The sequence below is a fragment of the Tyto alba genome, unplaced genomic scaffold, assembly GCF_018691265.1.
Source record: "Tyto alba isolate M040663 unplaced genomic scaffold, T.alba_DEE_v4.0 Super-Scaffold_42, whole genome shotgun sequence".
In the NCBI taxonomy this organism is placed as follows: Eukaryota; Metazoa; Chordata; class Aves; order Strigiformes; family Tytonidae; genus Tyto; species Tyto alba.
This window is the reverse complement of record NW_024881318.1, coordinates 7,110,608-7,136,225: the sequence shown is the minus strand read 5'-3', so window position 1 is coordinate 7,136,225 and position 25,618 is coordinate 7,110,608. Positions and strand designations below refer to the sequence as shown.

The following is a 25,618-nucleotide window of genomic DNA, read 5'->3' as shown; positions in this document are numbered from 1 at the left end:
CTGTGTGAAGCAGCAAATGGGGAATGTTTCTGGACTTTGTCTCAGCTGTAATTGGTGCTGCATGGGAAGAAGGGCCAAAGGTAACTGTGCAACCCTTTCAACCCAGTTCCTGAAGCCAGAGCTAGACCTCAGCATGGCCTATGGTGATTTAAGCAAGACAATCAAGGGCTAAATCAGGCTTTGCTTTACCTAATTTTAAGCAACAAAAGTATCAAAAGTGTTTAAGGTAGGAACCTGGTCACCCCAAACTCCTGCAGGCAGGAACCCCCAGAGGAGATGAGCCCTTCAGACACCCTTGACTATTCAGAGGTTCAGGGATCCAAGTCTCTGACATGTCTTTCTGTGGTCCCTTTCAAAGCTCCCACACATGTGTTTGTGAACCCTGCTAAATGCTTCAGTTATTACCTGTACCTATAAAAAGAGTGGTGCTCCTGGGTCAGATCAAAGATTATCCAGAACAGTGCCTGGTCCCTGACAGTGGCCAGTGATGGATACACAGGAAAAAGTAGAAGAGGGCAAGGACATACTGATACTGCCTTGGAAACACCCTCCTACCATTTTGTGGTTCAGGGTCTTCCTGAACCAGGGGAAGAAAAACAACACTTCGATTAGAAAAATAACTGAGTCAGATGCACTCATTTGTACTGTACTGGGAATAACATGCATACCAGGGGACTGCAAATTAAATAGCAAAAGCATTTGATTCCCTTTTGTCAAAGTCATCAGCTCTAGGGACAATTATGTTTCTTTTAATGATCAGTTCATGTAAGCCCATATAATAAGAGAATGTTTCCATACAGGAACCATATCATTCAGATAGAACTAACTGCATATCCGTCTCAGTAACAGGAAAAGCAGTATGGCCATCAGAATCCCAAGATGGGACCCCATAAGATACCACACAGGCAGATTGCTATGAAGAAGCTGAGAGGTAAGGCCAGTAAGGGTAGATATGAAGGAAAAGGTATTTAATGCTTTAATTTTTTAGATTTTTATCGATAGTTTTAAAAATTCTGAGAAATTTGTCTCAGTTCCTCCAAGAGTTATTTTACAATAACAATAAAGTATCAGGGAATAGAATTTGGCTTCTTATGACCTTTGTGAGGTCAGTTTTGCAGACATTAGTATCACCCAGGTTTTGGTGAAAACACTTTCAGCCTTTCTTCCTCTATTCCCTTCCATTCAAAGTGATTTTTTCTTGAGATATCTGTGCTGTAGTGCACCAAACACATAAGCCTAGCAGCTGCTCTTTCTCCTGGACTGATGGTCAGCCTGAGCCGTAGTAAACAGCCCGAAAACACCATGTACTCTCTGTCAGTCTTTTATTTTCTGTGTCCTCTCATCCTTCTCTGCTGTATCAGAGCTAGCCAGAAAATACAGCACCTGAGAAGCCTATGTGCAGGAGAGTTGCACACCTGAAGAAAAAAGCAAGTACAAAGATATGTAAGTGCAGAGGGTTTTCTGTGCCAGATCTTACACAAACACCATTCCTGATGTCACATGTAGAAGGAATCTGTTTGCTGCCTTCAGCCCTGTACTACAATAACCCTGCAGAACTGGAAGCAGAGCAGCTCTGTGCAAGCATAAAGAAATAGAATGTCTATTGACAGATTTTTCAAAGGATGCTCAAGGTTGTCTGCAACATTTGTTGTGAGTGAAAACAGTCATATAGTACATGCCAAAGAGCTGAATGAGCAATGCCAGCACTCATTCCCACGGGACCTTTGAGAGTTTGATTTGTCAACTACAGGCCTTCTTGAAAGCATCAGGCCCCTTTTTTTTTTACTGATTTTACACCCTGCGCTTAAGCAAGCAAAGAGAGCGAAAGAGCCCCTGCAGAGTTTGAGAAGGGCTTGGGGAAAAGGACGTTACAGTAAATTGTGTGGCAAACACAGATTTGCGGGGCATGCCTGGGCCTCAAGTGCTATGGACAGCACTGGCTGCTAGTCACGTTGGTATTGACCTGCAACAGGCAATGTAGCTACAATGGCACTGGTAACATACAGGGAGTCCAGGCCACATCATGCTATACTCCAGTCAGCCTCATTCCAGACTGCAGGAAACCAGTAAATAAGATCTCTTCCATCACCAAAGGGTCAAATATCACTTAACTAGTATCAGCTACTCAAAATACCTCTTATGCAATGGTGAGGGAGAGACAGATATGGTGCATGATATGCACAAGTTCAGAAAGGGTATTCCTATATTGTTTCTTGGCATATAGAGTTCAGAGGTTAAAGCAAAAGTGCCAAAACTGAACTGATCATAGCCTATCACAATATGAAGCTGCCAGAAGCAGTCTGTCTTACACAGTGCTGGCCTTTATTTGTTGTATGTGAGATGCTTGCTAAATATCATCAGAGATAAGCTACCACAAGAAATTCCTCCAGTCTGAACAATGAGAATCTGAGCCCTCTAACACAAATATTAACATGCTCCAGACAGTGATAGCTTCCAATGGGAGTTCATCATTTGATCTTAAGTCCAAATGAAGCAGAAATTAATTTAAAAATAAATTTAAAAAGAAAAAAAAAAGTTAACATTAACAATGAAGACCATGTTTCTGAAGCTCCACACAAGGGAAGCTAAACTAGTGAAAGGATAAAACCTGGTAGTAGTCAGACTCAACTTCTTTTGTTCAGGGAACAAGCACATCTCTCTCTGCTGAAAGGACAATATGCAGCCCTCAGTTCTAAGCTACAGTTTATTTTTTAATGCAAATGAAACAGAAAAGCTAACTTCTGATGAACAGGTCCAATTTGCATCAGTGACTGGTTATGTACTCTATTATCACCTGAAAGCAAGGATGTTTAGTGTCTTGGATATCAGCATCTGTCTGTTGGTTATTTAAATTATGGTATACATACCTGAATATGTTAAACTCACAGTATTGTGCAGGTTCAGAGTAAAGCAAAACATATTTTGCATTCCCCTTCAGAATTTTTTCTCTCCCTGCCTGCTCAGCCGCTCTCCACTCCTCTTCATGACTGTTATGCAGACTAAAGAACTTCACACACAGCACAGTAGAATACTACAGGCTGTAAACAGTTTTAGTAGAACACTTTTTACATTTCATTTTTTCCCCTAAATTAAAATTAAATCAAGTCTATTTACAGTTTCTACAATGTTTGAGTCAACTGCTAGATCCCTGATTTTGCAAAGCACTGGCACATAGGTATACGCCTGGAAGGTTCTGATGAATATGAAACTCATAAACATATGCTTATCAATATTAATTCTTTTGCAGATATAAAACATGAATTTATTAGCATAATTTAGTGCTTCACAATGTCTAGTCCCCCATCACTGCCACAAATCCATATGTCTTAGACTGGGATACTGAAGGAAGCTGAAAGGATTCAGCTAAGATGTAAATATTTATTTCCTTCTGAGTTGGGCTAAACCACAGGGAGATGACAACAGCTAGTTTGGCACCAGGCCTCCTACCTGTAGAGTTGCCTGCATTGGAGGAAGTGTCCTGAAGATAACATATGGTCTGTACACTGAATATACATTACATCATCTACTGACTCATGACCAGTTTCCTTCCAATTATGGGTCACACAGGCACTGGGGGAGACATGGCCCAGTACATAAAGTATCCCTTTCTTACACTGCTAACAACATCTCTGTTGGAAAAGGAATGAGGTCTTCCTCTCACTGGTAGGAAACTCTAACGCAGAGGCTGCCATGGCTATAGTGCTGTACACTTACTATGAACAGTTCCTTATAGCAGGGCTTGCTACAGTGTATAGCAATGCACAAAACTAAGCTGGGCTCAATGCTAGGGACAGCCTTGCTTTCCCAGTAGTGTTTCCAGATTCCTAGAAAATATAGGAAGTTTAGTGTAATTGTTATGATCCTGTACAGGCTCACAATAACCCTGTAAACTGAGAATGATGGAAGCTCAGTTTCTCTGCAGGGAAAAAGAAACAGAATCAAATTGCTTTTACAGGAATCATCTGTTAAAAACATTGGTTTGATTTTCGAGGGCTGCATGGGAGCTCTGGATTTAGCACGAAATCAAGAGGACTGAGATGTTGGCAGAACCATAGAGGGGTCAAAGGGTTTCCATAGCCAACACTGGCTCTCAGAACAGGGACATGATCCTGCCTCTATGCCAAGCAAGTCATAACTCCCACCTAGTTTATCAAAACCACACTTAAAACCTTCTAGTGAAAGCCTGGAAAGTGCTGGGGTCAGTGGCACTCACTTTACAAGTTTAATGGCACTTTAAATTTTTGATACTTCTTTTTGCTGAAAATATTCTAGCATTAATGCTACAATGAACAAATACTTCCCAGGGTCAGAATAAGGATCATATATTACCTAGAGCTGAAAAACCTAATTAATAATTATTTCACTATTTTAACAATATATTTTTACAGCAAAAATAAAAAATGTTAATATGAGATATTTTAAAAACCTGTAATATGGTATATAAAGTCAGATTTAATTTGCAGAGACGAATTTGACATTGGAATATGTTTTGCTGTGTCAGTGCGTAGTACTAATCAGAATGGGGGTAAATATGAAAAAGAAAATATTCCTCTGAATAATCAGCTAAAGTACTTTAAAAATTTTACATTATGCTTATAATCAATATGTAGAAAATACCTACTCTAGAAAATTATTTAGGAGAAGTTATCTTTGCCTTTTTTCCACAGTTCTGCATTGATCTTGCATTCAAGGGAATAAAGTCTATTCCTCTTGAATTAATCATCATAATCAATTCACACAAATTTTCAAGCAGTCCAGCCATTCAGCTTTCAAACCATTCTTCTTGATGTCTTCCTACAGCACTGATTACAATACTAACTACACATTGTAGGCAACAAATGTTGTCTTGGGTAGTCTACCTGTTTATCTGAGTTACTTTTCTAGACAAAGCCAGTATGTTTTCAGACATGTCATGATTTTTTAAATAGTCTATGCTAGTCTCTGCTTAGTTCAGTGCATGACAAAAAATTATAAATAAAAGAAAAGTCCATCTGGCTTCTGTGGTCTTCAAAAATCTCCACTCTTCCTGGATTACTTTTTATTTCACTTTTCTGGCACTGTGGAAGTGCTCACTGGAAATCTGGACAACCAACCCAAAAGAAAGAAATCTCTATCCTTACAGTTCTGTGTCTAGGCACATCTTTCTACCCCTCCTGTGACAGCATAGGTTCAGCTTTTAAGCTCTGCACGGTGTCCAGTCTGACCTGCATGCAGTTACAGAGATGACTATTAATAAAACTGGTGGTCCTTTCAAATTCCTTTCTTTGGATCTGCAATCTGTAATGAATTTCTGGGTCATGCTTATTTGTATTAGGGTAGCAAACAGGGACCACTCCTGGAACAGGACTATGTTAGACACTGTGGCTGGGCAATAGCAGAGCTAGTTCTTGACATGAGAATATATAATTTAAACAGGCAAAAAAGAAAGATGAGAGAGGGATTTATTAGCACCTTTGACAGAGAGCAAGACTGTAATTTAGAGATGATGCTTGATAGCATGCAACTTGCTCAGCATGCAAACATGTACTGGGATGCAAACCCAAGGCCACAGTGAACCATTATGCTGACAAAAAAGTCTAGGAGTCCTGAGGGGACAGCTGGCCACCAGACTGAGAAACTCATCTGTAGATACAGCCTGGATCACCTCTAACCTCTACCAGCAGTTTGAGCTTTGCTGGATCTGTGAACATAAATGTCACTGCGCTGTAACAGACAGTGCTGACATGGGCAGGGAGATTGAGGGCTGCAACCAAAAGGGTATTTAAGCATCTTCCTCCTCTTGAAATTTTGGGAGTTAAATGAAAATCCTTGTTTAGCTCTTGGCTGCCGTGAATTGTCCAGGGCTATGATTCCCATAAGGACTTACAGTGAGATCTTAAACTCAGCTGAATCTTGGGACTAGCATGGGAGTTGTTCTGCCCTGAACACAGAATAGCCCTTGGGAAAACTGCAGCTACCCACAACTCATGAGCCCCCTTGTACTGGCATGAGTCTAAAAACACGCCCCAGGCTGAAGGTGGTGATCCATGCTTTCCCTGCTCACACACCCCACCATATCATGAGCATGGCTGAAATACTTCTAAAAGCATCACTAGTTATGACTAATGAATGTCTGACCAGACTTCCATCCTCCACAACATACTGCCAAGAGAAAACACCATAACTGATCCTACTGACATTTGCTATATTCCACTTACTTCCAGTGCTTACTTCTCTGTAGCATCAGACTGCCTGTACAGCCTCCTTCCCTTCAGCCAGAAAGTTTTGCACGTTTATCAGCAGCCTTTAGTGGTGGTGGTGGCCTTTTGCTAAAGAACCTGCAACAGGTTATTTATTCAAATAGCCAAGTATAGCCAGTCGGTTGTGTTTTTCTTTAAAATTCTAAAAAGGGGCACACAGAGTGGTAGTTTATCCACAACCCATTATTAATCTCCAATGCAGGGAGCTGTAACAGTATCTGGTTTATGGGATCCAGTGCTCTACAAACAGACATTAAGGAAATGCCTTTGACAGGGAGAGATATCCCCAGGAGAGCTCTCCCCTGAGGAGAGGGAAACACAGCATAGCATTTAGCTAGCATAGGGGGTTTTTTGCAGAACATTCCCATCGTCACCACCTTTATTTAAACTTCACTTCAAATCAGATTTTTTATTTTCTTCCAGGTGTATCCAGCAGCTCCTCTGGAACTAAGAAGTTTGTGCGTGGGTTTTTTTCATGCAGTGTGGGTAGGAAGGTATGTGGGAACTGTAATTCAGTCACTTTAAATCACATGAAGCTGAAGCTTGAAAGGAAAAATAATAATAAATGGCTCAGATTGCCAGGCTTGGTGCAATTCTCAATCAATTAAAGATTATTTTAGCATCAGGGCAGCTTATTTTTAAAAAGTTCTCCTGACACTTTGATGCTTTCATGTTACTGTGTAGCTAAAAAGGTCTTGCTGGGAACAAATCACTCTGGATAAATCATTTTCTAAACTGCATTTTTAGTTTCTGTCAAATGACAATAAATAAGACCCATATGAGGAAATAGCAGCAACAAAACAGCTAGTGGCAGTGAGAGACTAAGACTTTGGATCTGGATAAAGGAGGAAGATAAATGTAAGGCTCAAGCATAGTAAAAACATGGTTGTTTGGGCTCAGTCTACAAACGTATTCTTCAATGCATTTAACTTTTAAATGTGATTCAGTATGTTGGGACATTAAACAGCAAAAAGTCACAAGTGAAGATATTCTACATCAGATAGTTGCTTTTTTCACAATCACTTTAAAATTAAACATTGTATCTGCATTTTGGATCTTCATTTTGTGACATTATCTTGGTTCCCATTTCACACATCAGTATTCCTCTTTTGTAATCCATGCAGTATTTAAGAAAATGAGCCACAGTGACAGACTCACACTGAATGTTTCATGGGTCCAAAAGTTAGCTAGTTGATGAGGAGAGCTTTTCCCTGATGTGATAACAAAATTAATAAGTAGTACTGTTTGTGGGTCCTTGCAGTCCATGAGAGCAGCTGGCAAACAAGAACTATGCTGTGAGTTCATATCCATTGAAATCACAGATAAAATATTTACTTAATAAAAGGGTCAATAATCACACAAAATTCTCTTTATTGCGGCAAAGACAAAGAGATTATGGAGGATATATGCTATACTGTTGCATACTGTCATTATAAACAGATTCAAATTTTTGCTCTAAGGTTTAACAGACAAGGAAGTTAAAAGAAAGGTTGAAAGGGTGTATGAAATGTCAGTTACCCCGTTTTAATTTACAGCTTTCTAGTCTCCCTTTTTCTCTTGCTTTTCCTCCTTCAGGCTTGGAGCCATCCCTCACAATATATCACCCTGGGAAGAGTTTTTCCATTTGCTGTTCCCAACTGGAAAAATGTACACTATCTAATACAAAACAAAAGGGAATTTAAGGCCTTTCAGTGCTGCAAGGAACTATGGCATGATCATCAATTTCCCTCTGACAACTCATATTCAGGTGCTATCCCCTTGCCTTAGATATCACTACAGGTTTGGCTTGGAAATCCAAGGAAGCTGTAGTTCAGATCTATACACATAGCATCCATCTGCTTTGGATAAAGGAAGGACATGCCTTTTTCCTCAGCGTTGCTCCTTCCAGTTGATAAAGCCAAGGAATTGGCTGGCATGGTAAAAATTGGTGTTTTCATGATAAACATTTTGCTGTGGCACATGATCTGAGTTTAGATGGTCAACAACTTCACTAGAATATGTATCTTGCTCTGGGCCACACACCTGGTAAATCCCTGCAAGCTCTGACTGGCCCTACACAGAGCAGAGCTTGATTTTGAATATTAAATACATATTTGAATTTACCACCTGCCTGGAACCAGCACATCACCCATCCCTAAAAATGCAGGAAGGCCATTAACTCTGCATTTCACGTCTGCTGCCCTCCCTTTCCATCCCCACTCTCCCATCCAGACATGTCTGTGCTCCAGAACTTACATGTTCTTGTTAAAAGTATTATCTTCCCAGCAGCTAGTGAAAAGTTAGAACTACAAAAAAGTTACAGTTCAACAATATCCATCCAAGCTGACTTCAAACATCAGCTCCAAGTGTTTCATATCCCATTGGTTCTATTAGGTTATTAATATTAAAAGATATTAAATTAAAAAATCATTTGCTCTTTTTGCAGAACTATCCAGTCCTTTTTTGAAGTCAAACCCTAAACTTCCTCCCAGCAGGCCAAAAGCCAAGTTCATCCTTATCCCAGTGCGGGGACAAAAGCCCTAACTATTATTCCCTAATTAGGAGGAGGTTTGGGCTCAGCTTCATGTGTCATCAGGCTTCCTTCATGACTTTGTGCAGAGCTACACCACAGTGCCGAGATCTCCAAGCTGGTTTGGGAAGGCAAAACTGCATTTCTGTGAAAGCATAGCTGCTTCCAGCACTTGAACTGTGATTTTTATATGGTGCACTAGAGTCATCTACCACTTAGTCACCTTGCCTTACACTCTATATGCCATGCAAATGAGTATCTTTACCCTCCTCAGCATCTCTTCCCTCATTTCTGAACTAGCAATCATAGCATTTCTTGGCCTTGCAGGTGTACTGCAGGAGTAACAAGGACAACTGTACAAAGCTTTCTACTTATAAGATAAAAAAACTCTTCTGCCCTTTAGTGTATGTCTTTGTCAGTCTGAGAACTGCAAGAGCAGGATCCACCTGACTGTGCACAGGATTCATTTCTCCAGGTGCTGCCATCCTGAACTACTTGACATGCCCCAGGATCACCTGGTTAAGACAGGCACAGATCATGGGTACCAGGAAATCTGGGTATTAATAGCACTAAACATAGATGTACTTGACTCCCACCATAAATATATGAGCCTACAGCTTACCGAAACCCTCTATGCAGTTAGCTGAGATTTAGTCAATACATGGAGACTAGCAGTTCTTTTCACCCTAAAGTACATTTCTAAGCCATGTCAAATGAATCACATCCTAAAACTGCCTTTGTCTTTCCTGACTACAATGGGAGCTTGGGATGAACAGTTCAGCTGCAGGTATCTGCATGGTAGATGCCTAAACGCTGGTGAGAGGGCCAAGTGTGAAAACGGCATGAAAACCACATAAGGAAGTGAGATATTAATGTTTCCCTCTTAACACTGAATCCACTGTAAGTGCCTTTACTAATTCCAGTGAAACTGTCACAGAAATTCACGTTTCCTGCAGCCACTTGCCATTGAAGGGGGACAAAGCTACAGAATTTCAGCTAGATTTCCAGTATTGCTCTGGTACTCTTTTTTTCTCTCTCATAGCTACTGTAGATGATCATCAGCAAATGAATAAAACATAGTTTCATGCGAATGAAACAACATGTGCCAGCTTGGCTGCTGGCATTCTGTCCACATGACTAGCACTCCCCTTTGCTAACCCTTCTTCCCACTTCCACTGTTATTCCTCCTCTCGCAGTCAAAAGGAAGACAAGGCAAATATGGGGAGTCATGGTATTTCTTCCTCCCAGTAACATTCAAAAATGGTATGTGGTGAGGAGAGAGGAGCAGTTACATTTCCAGACAATATAAGAAAATCAGATACTTAAAAATAACATTCTCCTAGAACTGAAAGAATTTTAAAAGCAACATAAATGAAATAATTTGAAACTATTAAAAGGAAATGCCCAGCTATATAGCACATAGCTTTTGGAAGACCCCAGCACACAGCAAAGTGCTTACTGAGATTCAAAACCTCCTTTGACAACCCATGCAAAGGCTAAGAGCATTGACAGGTTCACAGATCATGTACTAACACCCCAGAATCACTGTGTGAGCCACTCAAAACTTCCTCAGCTAGGCTATTCTGTAATCATCTGTCAGGAAGGCAGGAGATAGGAACAGCTTGCATGACCTGAAGCATTTATTATTCAACATTTCCTTATTTTCATGCCCTTCACTAAGATGCACGACCTCCCGGTTCCCCCACAGGGATGGCAGGGAATGGTGACAGGAATATAAATTGAAAAAATACTCGTGTTTGCATAATTTGGCCCGTGGATGAAATCTGAGTGACAGCAGGGAAGCTAAGGGTTTTTAAGAGAATCTGCCCTGGTTTTTAGGTTATATTTCACCCTTTGGTCATCTCACTTGGCTGCAAACTAAATACCACTTGCTATGGCAATAACAAATACAGATTACTGGGGCTACAGTTCCTGGTACACTGCTTTACTTGCTATGAACACTTCAGGAAAATGAATTAAAATGCCTACGACAGAAATCTTCACTTGCGGCACCATTTGAAGGTTAGCAGTTAAACCCTCAAACAACAAGCAGCTGATGACTGGGTAAATGCCAGATATCACTGAGTTGTGCCAGGGACGTATTTGGCCATGCATTTTTCATTTGTACATCCCCCATAAAGTTGAATCATCGGGCAAATTCTACTTAATCAGAGCCTAAACCAGTACACGCTTAAATCAATGGGAGGCAATCTTGATTTCCAAGGAAGGAAGCAGAACCTAAATCACTTTATTATCAATTCAGGCTCACTTTTTCTTTTGTTCTCACAGCAAAATCTACTGTGCAAGTGGCTTCAACCTATCCCCGTTACCACTGGTAATAGAGAACCTTAATCCAGCAACTGGCCGAGCACCCACAAACCCTTTTAAAGCCCTATGGAAAGTTTAGAGCAATCCTGGGAAGCATCCAATATCATATTGGACTGATATGTAGAACAGCTATTTCAAGGTTTTTTCCCTATTTGTTACCATGCTGGATAAAAAAAAAAGGCATTAACTAATTATTTTAATTGCACTTTCTGTAGTACTTCTCATGGGACCTGGACTGCAGCTGCCTCAGCTTGATCCCATCTGGATGGGGGATGGGAAGCTATTGTAAAATGCATTTTCTCCAGCATGAATAGGACTTTCTGCTGCAGCTGTTTTATAGAGGTGGGTGAGCTGTTGGAAACAGGTGTGTGGCACATAAATGCTCCCTGGTTTGAAACTAATAGACTCCAGCAGGAAAATTTCAGTCAGCTCCACAGGATCCAAACCAGCCTAACTCCCAGCACACTTTTTTGCAGGGAGGAAAACACACAATCATTAGTTTTAAAAGAATAAAGAACTTTGTGGGGCTGATGTCTTGGAAAGGTATTTATGGCTTTTCAACAAGAATTTTATTAGTTTCTGAAGGGCAAAAATATTGCAACTTTTTGGAACAGTCGTGATCTTGCAGGCAATTAATTATGTGCAAGATTAAGATCATTTATGGAAAAATATGCTGTTAGGAATGGAGTGAAGGAGAACACCCCCACATAAACCTGATTAATCAAGTACAATTGGCAGCAAACATAGAGAGATTGTGTTCTTGAGGAGACATTTTTTAGTGCAGATGAGTTTTTGCTTGGCTCCAAGTGACATCGTGTTTTCACAACTACCAATCCTGTTTCAGACCTTGTCAAAGGCTCTGTTGATACCTCAAACCCCATGTGTCCTGACTTATTTGGCTTGAGCTCCAGTCTTTTACAGATGCTTGATGACAAGTAAGAGGGAAGGTAGTTGGGATTTTCACAGCAATCAGGCTACTGCTGTTAAAAATCTTAATTTCTCCCTGAAAATCCTGCTCATGTTAAAGATGAGCTACATTGGTATAATATGCACTGATCTGGGAATAAGGCATTCCCAGGAGCTGGTCAGACCCTGTTCTTCTGAGTATCCACGATAATATAGCCTCCTGAACATACTACTGGGAACCATTTTGTTCCCAATTCTTTTGGGGTGGGATAGAGGGTAAAGTTTTGCCCCTCACACTTAGAATTTGATAGCCAGAAGTGGATATCACTCCTTTTCCATGTCTGATGTTAAGGAGTTAACTTTTTTCCCCCTGTGTTATTTTACCACATTTTCTGAACATGTAACAGATGTGTCCAGAGCCCAGAAAAGGAGCTTTGGGAAACATTTCTGTTTTTTCACTAAACAAATTCTGACAAGTCAAACATCCAAAATACAATAGCCCCCTTCCCCTCTGACCTCTGCCTCCTAGCTTGGGAGGCCTTTTCTCCTCCCCTCACATTTCTGTGTCAGCAGCCTGGTCTGTGCACTGTATTACCACCTGCACGCTACCTTGGGGCAACACAGCATCTCCTGACTCTGGGAGAGACTAAATTATATCATTTGGGATACAAAAAGGGTTTCTTTTGACTCTCCTACATCTGTGTAGTTGCTTAATCAAAGTGCAGTATCTGGACTAAATAGGCCCTGATTAAAAAAAAAAAAACAACAAAAAAAAAAAACCAAACCTCAAATATTTGCAACTAGCTGTTGCAGACTACATTATTTCATGGAAAAGTTCATGGTGTGCCAGGACAGAACATTTTTTTTAATGGCTGAGATAACATGAAGCTGCACTATTACAAGTACTAAAACCTGGCCTAAACTGGTATTACCAAGGGAAAAAGCAAACCCATCCTGCTCTCAGCTACCCATCTTTGCTGTTGCACATCTCCTTCTCTTGTACAGCGTTAGTATTTGCATGGATGCATCGTGACTGTCAGAGAGGCAAACCAGTTTAGAATAAACGTAGCAGAAAAAAAATTTAAAAGGTTATTTTTCAAGTACATCAGACTTGCACTCCAGATTCACTGCACAAGCACACTAACACTCCCCAAAAGAGGAGAAGGGATGCTACATGGGAGGCACAATCGGGAAGCTGGAGATGAAGAAGTGAGAAGAACAGACTCTTCTGGCAGCTGTGCTGGCTTTTGTCTGCTGAAGGTGTTTGCAAAATGATGGCCTGAATAAGTGATTTGTGGCATTCTCAAGCAAGTCCTGCTGAAATCTTTGGACAACATCATATCACATCTGTTTTTTCACAGCATAGGCTGGTTTTCCAACAAAACCAGTCTGCTCAAGTAGGCAGGAACATAAAGATGTGTCAACAAGTGGCCAGGATAAAAACCCTAAGAGCCATGTGGAGGTGAGGGATTTTAACTGCAGGAGAGCTACTGCCTCACCGTGCAACCTCGGGAGAAGCGCTTGGCCTCAATTTGCCTTAGCTGGAAAGCTGGTGGGGAGGGACATGCCGGTGCGCAGGCCTGACAGCGTGATGCTGTGCCTGAGTTGGATGTTGGGTAGCTGAGCTGGATGTTGCATAGCTGCTTGTGGGCAATTATGTACAAAATCATAACAGTGATGCTTAGAAAGCTCCAGGCATCCTCACCAGATTTTGCTGGCCGTTAATCCAGCAGAAGGCTGTTAATGGCATCGGATTGCTTTCTTTGTACTACTGCTATTTAAGGCCACACTGAAGGACACAAACTCTTCTACATTTTACAGTGTAAGATTCAGGCAAAATAATAACCACAGGTTTCAGAGAATGCGTTCTCAAAATTACAATAAACTAATGAGATGTGAATTTTATTTTTTAAGTCTCCAGCCATGAACTGAAAGAAATAAACCCTTGAAGAGCAAGGATATCTGATGATAAATGAAATACCACCTAGTGAGAGCAAATGAAGAATTCATCCATGCCACTTTCATTACGAAAAACCTTTAGAACAACGCTCTGATTATGATCACCATCCATTGCAAAGCTCTATTGCACTGCAGGTCCTACATGTCCACCTGGCATCACTGCTCATGGACTAGTGCACACCATCCACCGAGGAGTTCACAATATGCCTGTGTGCAGCAGAGATTTTCAGTACAAGTCATAGAGGGATACACCAGCATGGGAGAAAGGGCAGCCAGCAGTGTTCTTCACATCATCCATGCACAGAGAGGACCAACCCTGCCAGCCCTATCTGGGCAAAGTTTCAACATCAGGATTTGGTATCAAGCTTAGAAGTCTTTCAGTCCAGACTTTGGATGATGACTTTTAGTGTGGTTATGCAATGGCCAGCATTGGCTATGGCAAGTTACTACTGTTTGTTCATTCCCAGCAAAGATAACAGACAGATCATTCGTTGCCTGATTTACAAAGAACTTGCACAGCAGCCTAGAGCCCCTGACTTTGGCTATTGTTCAAGTGTTGGCCTAATATCAGAGGGTAACAACCCTTTCTCAGAGTCTGGAGAATCAACTATCATATGGAAAAAGAGCAAAAATAGAATCAACCTATTGATAGAGGTAAGGACTCTGCCTATCTTGACACTTGGGCAGCTCCTTTCAACCTCAAGGAAAGAGTTAACCTGACTCAGAAAGGATGCCGAGCACCACTACACGGGTTAGTTAGCAAAGAGATATAGCTTCCCTGTAGCTAAAGATGAGCGATGATGAAATTGTGTCACACAGCATGTGTACCACTGCCTGCCTTCCTGTTTGTCCCCAGGAGGGATTAAGCTGGAAGCTCAGTATGATCCCTCCTGCCCTGCCTAAGGAAAACTCTGAGGGAGTAGGTGTAAGAGACTAAGAGGGTATCTGGAAATCAGAGGCACCACTCAAATGGCATGAACCAGCCAGACTGAAAAATACCCCATCCTATGAAACAGCTCCAATACAGGACTAGGTTGGGAACAATGACTCAGCTCTGTCCAGAACTCTTAAAAACACATCAAAACCGTATTTTAAAACACATTTTAAAACACTTAAAAATTGGGGTTTTTTATTACATACTAGTGAATGTGCAGAGGGAAAAGTAACCAGCTTGTATAGAAAGTGAGTCAAATGCAATTTTTCATATGGCTTGCAGTCAAAAGTAGATCCAGATGATGTACTGAATCCTACCTTCACAAGTACATAGGACAGCAGTGTACTTGAGAGCAAAATTTGATAGGAAAAAGGGAGTGAACTGGCCATTTCAATCCCTGCTGTAAGCATTCCTGATTAACCACAGCTGATGGTTTTAGAAAAGTAGCTTTGAGGATTAAAGTATTATGTAGGCTGAAAACACCACAACACATCTCTAAAATTACTTTGCTTTATATCATTTAATATTCTGTACTCTTAGGATCAATTCTTAAGTCCTCATTCACTAACGGGAACCTCCATCTCAAATCTAGTTAATGTTTAGGGTTATTCACTGACTGTCAGAGATTTTTATAAGAGATTCTGCCTCCGACTCTGCTTTATCATATATTCTCATTTGTACTCTTCAAATCTTACCTTAATGGTTTCCCTAGGAACCAATGAATGTCCCACATGTAGATTAAGGAGAACAGCAAGCCTTATTTTTTCTTTACATGGGTAAGTCTTATCACAAAATAGTAACATAATGTCCATTCATCCAAATACCTTAACTGTAAATAATATACCAGGCTATCAGACTGCCTTCTGACAAAAGAAAATGCATAAAAATGTACCTGGCTCCTAAAGTTCATGATCCAAATGTCCTCTTTTTACATGTCTAACTTCCACAGTTCAGGCACTAGACTGCTTTACCTGTGGGTCTTTGCTCTGTTTACTGGAAATAACAGAAGCTGTATTTTCTGGGTGTCACAATATACAGAAAAAGGGGAAAAAACCCCATATTATAAGTGGCAAATGAAAAGTCTGATTAATGCTCACTCTTGATAGCACTAATTACATATACATCTAATTAAGGATATATATTGTTCTTTTTCTGAATTGAAATTTTTAAAAAATTAAATTCAGCCTCCCCTCTGGAGGAAACATGCAGGCTCTTGCTACAGGCCTGCTCAGAATGTGTGTGGTGTGTAAAATGAAGAATTCATTCAAATGAACGTTAGCTCTCTCAGTGATAGATCCCTAGGAGACCTGTTCAGCAGACTCCTGCTATAGCCAGCAGATGAAAACTGGCAACACTAGAAATGTTTCATTGCTTTTTAAGGTAGACAGACAGACAAATCAGCCATTGGGTGTGCTTCTCTCTTCCCACCCACTACAGAAAGGGCTTAAATGACTATCTTAGATGAGAGTTCTAGCTTCTTTACAACTAAAACTAAGTGAGATTAATCATAGAATCACAGAATGATAGAATAGTTTGTGTCGGAAGGGACCTTCAAAGGCCATCTAGTCCAACCCTCTGCCATGGGACATCTTCAGCTCGATCAGGTTGCTCAGAGCCCCGTCCAACCTGGCCCGGGATGTTTCCAGGGAGGGGGCATCCACCACCTCTCTGGGCAACCCATTCCAGTGCCTCACCACACCCATGGTAAAAAATGTCTTCCTTATATCTAGTCTAAATCTACCTTCTCTTAGTTTAAAGACATTACCCCTTGTCCTATCCTTCTCTTCTCCAGGCTGAACCCCCCCAACTCTCTCAGCCCGGCCCCCCAGGGGAGCTGCTCCAGCCCCCCCAGCATCTCCGTGGCCTCCTCTGGCCCCGCTCGAGCAGCTCCGTGTCCTTCTGCTGTTGGGGGCCCCCGAGCTGGCCCCAGCACTGCAGGGGGGTCTCCCCAGAGCGGAGCAGAGGGGGAGAATCCCCTCCCTGGCCCTGCTGCCCCCCCTGCTCTGGCTGCAGCCCAGGGCACGGGTGGCTTTCTGGGCTGCGAGCGCATGGTGCTGGTTCATGTCCAGATTTTCATCCACCAGTACCCCCAAGTCCTCCATAGGGATGCTCTCAATCCCTTCATCTCCCAGCCCATATTGATACCAGGGGTTGCCCCAACCCAGGTGGAGGCCCTTGCATGTGGCCTTGTTGCACCTCATGAGGTTCACATAGGCTCATTTCTCAAGCTTGCCTAGGCTCAAGATGGGATGGCATCCCATCTCTCAGGCATGTCAACCACACCACTCAGCTTGATGTCATCACCAATCTCGCTGAGAGTGCACTCAATTCCACTGCCTATGTCACTGATGAAGATATTAAACAGTACTGATCCCAGTATAGACCTCTGAAGTACACCACTTGTCACTGACCTCCAGCTGGACATTGAGTCATTAACCACTACCTTCTGGATGTGATCATTCAACCAGTTCCTCACCCACTGAGAAGTCAACCCATCAAATCCATTTCTCTCCTATTTAGAGAAGGATGTTGTGGAGCACCATGTGAAAGGCCTTGCAGAAGTCCAAATAGATTACATGCATAGCTCTTCCCTTGTTCGCTGATGTAGTCATTCCATCATAGGAGGCACTATGGTGCAGGTGGGATTCATTTACCTAACTAATAATACCTCTCATTCTGTTGTAAGCCTTAAGAGATGTCAAGAGCTCAGATAAAAAGGAATAGGAGCCATGCCACCTTTGTTGAGCTCAAAATGTTTTTCAAGAAAGAATATTCCTGATATTCATGTGATTTTGATTCCAGAGCAGAGCATAGGACACTTAAAACTGTGAATTACTCCAACATATAACATAAAGAATATATATTTATTGCAAAAATAGATCTACTGAGGTGTGAACGGGATAGATATCTTCAGTACTTCCAATCTGCTCTTTGATATTTTTATTATTAGATGTCTAACTGGAAGGTATACCAATTTCAGCTGCAAGTCTAGGAAGCTGCCTGTGCAGCAGGAAGAAAATTCCACTGGTTGTAGCCTTATTCCCCAAAATTGGATATCCATTGAACTGAAGGTTCCTAATGTATATATGGTTATTTTTATATCCATATGTACAAACACAGACATCCACTAAAACTTAATGATACTTGCTTTCATTTTCAGAACAGAATGTTGCACTCTAGAAATCTCACAAACTACAGAACTTTAGGAAAGAATATTGATAGATAAAAGCCCCTTACCAGGATACTGAAAAATATATCAGAATTGAAATATTAAAAGTAATAGAATTTTATAATTAACTGTAAAATAAATATGACTGAAAAATAAGAAATTGCTTTAGCAGAGGAGATAGCAGTTAATATTTTGGGAACTACAAAACACTGAATGCTTGCCAGAACACATGGAACATACAATCCCTCCAACAAAGATGATCATACACAATTTTTACATGTAAAATCACTTATGGGATATTGACAGGAGCAGCAGCAAAACAGAACTGATAACTGAGCACACAGTTCTCACATTGCCAGTAAAAACAGGCCAACAGCTATTTCCTTCTCAGATCTCAAGTCAGGATATAAATAACTGAGTTCACAAATTGAAACTGCTGATTTGCCCAGTGCTATAGGTCCAAAAAGAAGCATTCTGCTAAAACCACACAAGTAGCTAAGAATGCAGAAATACTGTCAGTGTTTAAAATTGTCACACAGAAGGATGCTCGTCTAATTTAGCATTAAAGGGCAAAGACAGTAGGGTGAGATTTCTCTTTAGAGGTTGTACTTCTCTTTCTGTTCTTGAAAAAGAAAACTAAAAGCTCCTCAGTGGGTCTACCTCCTCACTGGTAAGACCCAGAAAGACCTGGTGAGACTTTTAGTAAGCTATTTTTCTTGTACTAATTAAAGGTAATTTTCCTAACAGAGACTGTATTGACAGTTATAGGCAATAGATGTCAATATTTTACAACATTCCTTTTCACATCTTAATACCCAAATAGTAAGAATCACACTCTTGAGAGTTTTGCAAGGCAAATGCATCCTAATTCTTTGGTGAATCATTGGAAAGTTCATAAATGAACACTAAGGGTTATAACTGATAACGATGAACAAATGTAACAAAAAGCAATTTTCTTGGTCTGTGACTCTGAGTCCATTAGAGCAATTCACCTGATTTGCAACACCTCCTCTCGCACCTTTTTTCCCAACAATGAACTACTGATCACTTCTCTACTGTGTCACTTGCAGTGAACTAGTAAGGCTCCTACATCCCAGTTTAAAATAATACTTTCCAAGTAAAAGCTGGTCTGAAAAGGAGCTAGAGGTAAAATTAGCAAACTGACATTCCCAGAATTCAATAAAAAAAAGTGTTATTCTAATTAAATCCTATACCAATACTGTCTACAGTAGCAAAGATGAACTGATCCAACTGTCAAAGCTCTAGACAGTTAGACTTGAGCTCTAAAAGCTATCTGGCAACTTTGCAACAACTTAAGGTTGTCCCTTCTATCACGCATGGCTCCCCACATATCATCCAGATTATACCATGTCTATGGGTCAGAGAATGAACAGCTGACCTATTTAAAGATACAGACTCTTTTCCATTTTTCCAAGTTTCCTTCCTTATGTAAATCCTGGAGGTCAGAGACACCTGCTTGCACCTCCTTTGTCACATGAAATATGTGCAAATATGACACTACATTTTAATGAAAATTTCCTGGATATTGGGCAACTTACTATTTTCAAAGTGCTTCTATATCCTTTGAGAGAAGATGCTATATAAATGCAAGCACTAACTACTCCCATTTTCTCAGTTTTCCTGACAGGAAAACACTGCTGCTTCTCAGTACTTTAGAAATACACACTTGTGCCTGAAAAATGAAGTGGACTCCTAAAAATAAGTAAATATTAAAGTAAATAGAATAATGGCCAAAAATAAATCACGGTGCAAAAGCAGAGATTTCAATCTGGAAGAAACCAATGCTGGTGGTCAAAAATACCTGTAGTCTTTAAATACCTCAATCAAAAATAGTTGCAGTCTTTCGAAATCATGATGCATTCACGTATTCACATGCTTTAGAAATCTTACAATTATTCTAGAAACAGATTTAGGTGCTTCTGTACATTAATCATAAACAAAGCCTATTTGGCCCTGTCCATTACAAAATGTGGATCATTTTTGAGCAAAAATCAAGTTGTTTGGTTACTGCTAACTTAAAATACTACACCGAATCACTCCATCAAATACCTCACTCTGATATATCTGTGAAAAAAGTCTTTTGAGAAGGTAGTTATGTACATAAGAAACCCGACCTGCCCAAAGGCAGAGTGCAAAACAGGGCTGAGCACAGGTCCAAATGGGTGGCTGGAGAGTCATTTAGTTCTGCAAAGCAAAGCTGCCGTAGGACATGGCTGATGCATCATCCCTCTGTAGTTCAACTAATTGCAACTACTGCAGCCTGTGTTTGTGGCTTCTGCATTCCTGCAGGAATAGATAAGTATTCTTTTTTTGCCCATGAAACAAGCGCAAAATGAAACAAGCTGCATTTTCTCTGTTGGACTTTATTTTGGAAGCCATTTTTTTAAATCTTGTCTTTTATCTTTTTTCTGTGATGTTTCAGCACTCTTGAAAATTTTGCATGTAATTAGAGCATGGAATGTCAGAGAGGTGCAGTGCTGCTATCAAACTCCCCTGGATTAGATGGAGATTCATTATTGTAGTCTCTTAACACATCGGCAGATAGTGGATACTAGATCCTAGATAAGAGATTTACATGGAAACAGGAAATAAGATCTTAATTCTCATTTCTTCAAGGGTGGAGCCAATGTCACATCTGTAGGGTCATATGCTAAAATAGAGGTTCCTTTCTCCTCTTATTCCCATCCACACACTGGATGATCTGCACTTTTATTTAGTTTAATGGGGTCCCATATGACCTGCAAACTAAGCAAATGCCCTTATTACTCATCCCTGAAACTTATGCTCGTGTTCAAATGACTATTCGTTTGATTAACTTGGCAGCATCTGCACAATGCTCAAATACTATTTACAAAGCACAGGAAAAAACACCCTGCAACCCCAGAGAAGTCAAGCTGAGGTAAATCATATCTGAATCTGATTTAATAGGACTTAATTTGACTTCTGATTTGTTTACACTTGATCACACAGTCAGTTTCCATTATGATCCCTCTTTATTTCCTACTTCTATAATTCCACACCATTCTCTTAAGACATAAAACTATTATTAGGGTTATTTAAATACTCCAAGATTTTTGGCAACTATGTTCAGTGCAGGTATTAACAGCTTTCTAACACATCTAAAGGAAGAAATATAAAGCACACATGAAGTTCAGGAGCTAATTGCAAGTGATGTTTAATTTGCAATCCCCTCTCCCATAACACACATGCATCTTACAGATGTGCCATGCCTGCCTCTGAACTCGTTTTCTTCCATACAAATGTATTTTACTTTAAAAAAGAAAATCACCATTTGAAAACTAATTCGTGTTTTGAGTTGATTCAATTTTTAACAAAGCTTTTAGACTGATGCAGATCTAAAATCTATCCAAATCTGTGGAGCTGGATTTACTGTAAAGATGGTAGCGCAACCATATTCGAAATGTGCAGTAGAGAGAACAGCACACACCATCTGCAAGAAATACAGCCAGACCAGGAGAGCAGCAGCAACCAGACATTTTCCAATGAAATTGCTGTTAGTACTTATTTACCTTCTACATGTGCTGTAGCTACCCTCCTATTATGCCAGAGTGCCCCTTTCCCTCTGTTTCTCCTCCTCTGCCACTCATGGACTCCTGCTTCTTTCGCTCTTTGAATCACGGACTGTCCTCCTCTTTCACCTCCCCTATGCGTCAAGCCAGCTCCAGCCTTCACCTCTGCATCACAGCCAGCTTCCACCAATGCTGAGTTTCAACTTCCTCCTGATGTCAAATTTCAGCCCAGTTCACAAAACCCACCCCCCTGCCTTGGCTCTTGCATCATGAGCCGGAAAGCTCTCCTGTGCTCAAGACTTTGTAAGGGATGTTTGCAGGAAAGCAGCAGTTCTATTCACTCCGTACTTTATGTCCTATTTCTTTTGCAGCTTTTCTCTATTATGTGACAAGAAACAGCTGTTTGTGTTGGGGGAAGTTTCTTTCTTGAGCTAAATCCTTGCCTTTGCTCAAAACAGCTCTTTCAGTTGCTTCGGTGACACTGAAATCCCCTGGAGTCAATAAAACTTCTCTAAGGAGCATTTCTACTATAAATCTTTATTTTTATATCTAAAAGTAGCATTTAGACTGTCTCTGAAGATGTTTATTTTTCTTAACATTTGAACAAGCTTCTAAATCTAAAATTCTAAATCAGTGCAACTTTTTATAGGTATGACTGCTGAAAAGCAAAAAAAAAAAAAAAAAGGCAGAAGACTTATTTCCTGCATAATTTCAAGTTAAATGCTGAATCTACAGGTTAAGCCTGCAAATTGCCTCATGAGTGACTTAAACACTGACTTGTTTGGGGCCACTCACATGAGTACAGAGATAACACAAAATAGGTTAAAATTTGCAGAATCTGGGCTATTAGATTAATAGCAAATTGAGGCCAGGGCTGCCTGCTACTGTTTATTTAACACACAGCACAAAGCAGGTTTTTGCTCCTGCTAAAAGCCTCCAGGTAGATCTCCAGTAAGACTGAAAAATAACAACAGATCGCTGGTGACATCTGGAGCAATGTCCCTGCCTTATCAACTCTCCATCACTTTTTACCCCTCAAATCACGTTTGAAGTTTTAAAGCTGGATGAATGCGTGATCTCGGTGAGACACATTCACACAGATAAGATAATGGCCAATAAGTTATACTGCAGGACTTCTCAATTTCTGGTAAAATTTGTGATCTCTGTATTTCTGTTACAACTTAGCGGTTTACTTGACATCCCCACTTAGAAAGTTCTTTCTCCAAGCTCTGGACAACTCATTCTGTTTAAAACAAACCACCACTAAATCTGGACTCTAACACAGCGAAATTAATGACTGTATCATACTCCCACTTTCCCACTGGTAGACTAGAACTCTCTAACTGGATACATTTGCAGGATTCCCTGGGAGAAAAGGGAATACGAGGGATAAAATTTTTCTATGCCACACAATAATGCACTTGATGGAGAAAAGTTGGTGGTCATAAGGAGCTCCCAGCACCCTAGGCCCCACAATAAACTCACCTCAGAGCCCTACAGTTTATGGGAATGTTTCTCAAAACTTCTCATGAAAGAGTTGTTTATTATCAGAATTGTGCAGGTTTGCTATAATGTTTCTCCCCGTGCTTTTACTCCTTACTGTGCTTACACTTATAGAAATATGACTTCATCTTTTATTTACCACAATCACCACCACCAGATAAGACTGAGCAGGCAGGAGATGCACAGAAAAGATTATAAACTCCTTAAGGTGACATTTCTGAGTTTTTCAGAATTTTGTTTCCTCCCACTGAAAAGGCAGTAAAAAGGAAAGGGAAAATGATGTTTTCATCAAATCCTGAGGATCAAGGAGAAATGGCAGATCCAGACTAAGTATCTCAAGAGTGGTTATTTACAGAGAGATATCCTTCAAAGAACCAAAGCACTTTAAAGACATTAATGTTAAAAATTCTGTAAAGGTGCATGCACAGGCTACTGGAGAGATCTGGTGCTTATGAGCAGGGACAAGATGAGGTTCCTACTGCTTCCAAGGGATATTGTTATCAACATAGCAGTGTTCACAGTTACCATTAGAAAAGCTTGCTACCTTCTTTTGCTCTGGTTGACACATCGGGTTATGTTCACAAGTCACTGCCTGGAAGCACTACTCAGATTCCACTTTATAACAGAATCTGCAATATTTGTTTGAGTTACTCTGCATTGCTTTGCATTTTCAGCTTCTGACAACAGGCAAGAAGGAGATAAGGCAAGGCAAGGTAGTCAGGAAAAGGAATGGAAGCAAAGAGATAGAGGCACAGCTATTTTTAAGAACTTAGTGAACAACTCAGTATTTCAGCCCTGTTATTTACAGCTGTACTACAGCCACTCTGCAAAACTGGCAGATTGCCCAAATATGCGTCCACAATTTCCTTTCAGCCACACTGGCAAACACAGCTTCAGGTTGCTAACCATTTGGACACCACAATGCAGAAAGCCGGAGATGTAGAAATACCATCAGTGGTATATGTGCAGGGAATTCTGTAAGGGGTAATTGCTCTAAGGCATTTTGTGCAGCCAGAAATCATAGAGGTCAAAAGCCCAATAGGATTTTTAAAAAAGATTGGACAATGAAAACACCCACAGCAACATTAAAGATAATAGCTCTAGAGATAATGATACGGTTTTGGAGAAATAAAGCCCCCTCCAGCTTCAGGAAAGAAGCCAGCCATTAAACTGCTTATGATTACAAACTTCCCTGCATGGCCTTCTTACTTCAAAACTGTCAAGCGCCAGAGATTTATGCCTTTTTCCTCAGAAGCTGCAAGCAACTGCCTCACTCAGAAACTGTATATACGCTGACCTGATACTGAAAGATGATACTGAAACAAACATAACTACTTCTACTTCTTGCTATAATCTCTGATTGCACATGTATCTGAAGCATTTCACTGGATTCCACACAAACAGAAGCTCTGGAGGTGTGAAGCTCACTGTGTAGTCCTAGACATGCCTGGTCAAGCACAGGACAGCAGGATGATAGGAACTCAGGTTTTGCTAACACTTCTGCAGCATCATGCCTTGAAGAGTGAACTGAGAAAGTTAAACAATGAATAATAAATTCTGAAATGCAATACTTTCCATGCAGTCACCTCCAAGGCTAGGAAGGAAGCCCTGAGACCAAGCCAACTGCAGCTCAGCATTACTGCAGGAGCACAAAAATTGGCTGACAACCAGCACTGCTTTCCATTGGAGCAGCTACCACTTCAGGATGGGGAGAGTTTCCTTCTCCTGGAATTCCAGAATTCTAAAATCTCCATTAAGGCAATTGAAATCCAAGCCTCTGTAACCTCTTCTACATTATACAGAAGGTTCAGACAATTATTGAGGAAATTTTGCATACCTCTTCTCTGTTTCTTCTGGGGTTCTCTCTGAAGCAGGATCTGATCTAATAGGTAGTTTTGAAGATGAAGGAGCACTCTATTCCTAGGCACAAACAGAATAGTTGAATATATATTAGAACCATCATATTTTCCAGAGAAGACAAGAGAAGGAAAATTTATAGTAATTTATAGTAACTTATAGTAATTTATAGAAAATATTATTGCACTTTATGCTTTCCAACAGCCAAGAACAACAGGGTCCCTCCATAACTGTTGTCTTACTGCACTCTACTGCACTCTGTTATATTTCCACCTGGAAAGACATATGGCAGTGCGTAAGAGAGAAATTATTTCTTTTTCTTCTTTCTGATGTTAATGTAATTTCCCAGCTTTAAAGGAACATTTGATTATGAAACATGCTCAGGCCAAGGATAAAAAAAACGTTCCTATCTATTCCTCCTAATCACAAAACCAGGTCCATTGACCTGTTGGCATTATGACCAAACAAAAGCTTGAAAGAATGGCTCAGATGCTACTTTGTCTCATGCATCACTGACAAAATGGTCTGCTCTGCAGAAACCTGATGCCTCACAGTTATGTCAGGGACACTAAACAGTACAAATTTTATTTTTCAGCTTACAGGGAGCACTAGGGGAGAGAGAGATGTTATAAAAATCATCCTTCTACTTATATAATGAAAAAT

The 25,618-nt window shown here is 40.5% G+C and overlaps 1 protein-coding gene across 2 annotated transcripts in view; it reads right to left on the bottom strand.

Annotated features, from left to right (window-relative positions):
- ST8SIA5 (ST8 alpha-N-acetyl-neuraminide alpha-2,8-sialyltransferase 5) overlaps positions 1–24,999 on the bottom strand; it is a 74,570-nt gene extending 49,571 nt beyond the window's left edge. The window contains exon 1 of one of the 2 annotated variants that reach the window (XM_033011203.2): positions 24,936–24,999. The gene's annotated coding sequence lies outside the window, so the exon portion shown is untranslated. The remainder of the gene's footprint in view (positions 1–24,935) is intronic. The other variant, XM_042804443.1, reaches the window with a different exon arrangement.
- Positions 25,000–25,618: the final 619 nt, after the last annotated feature.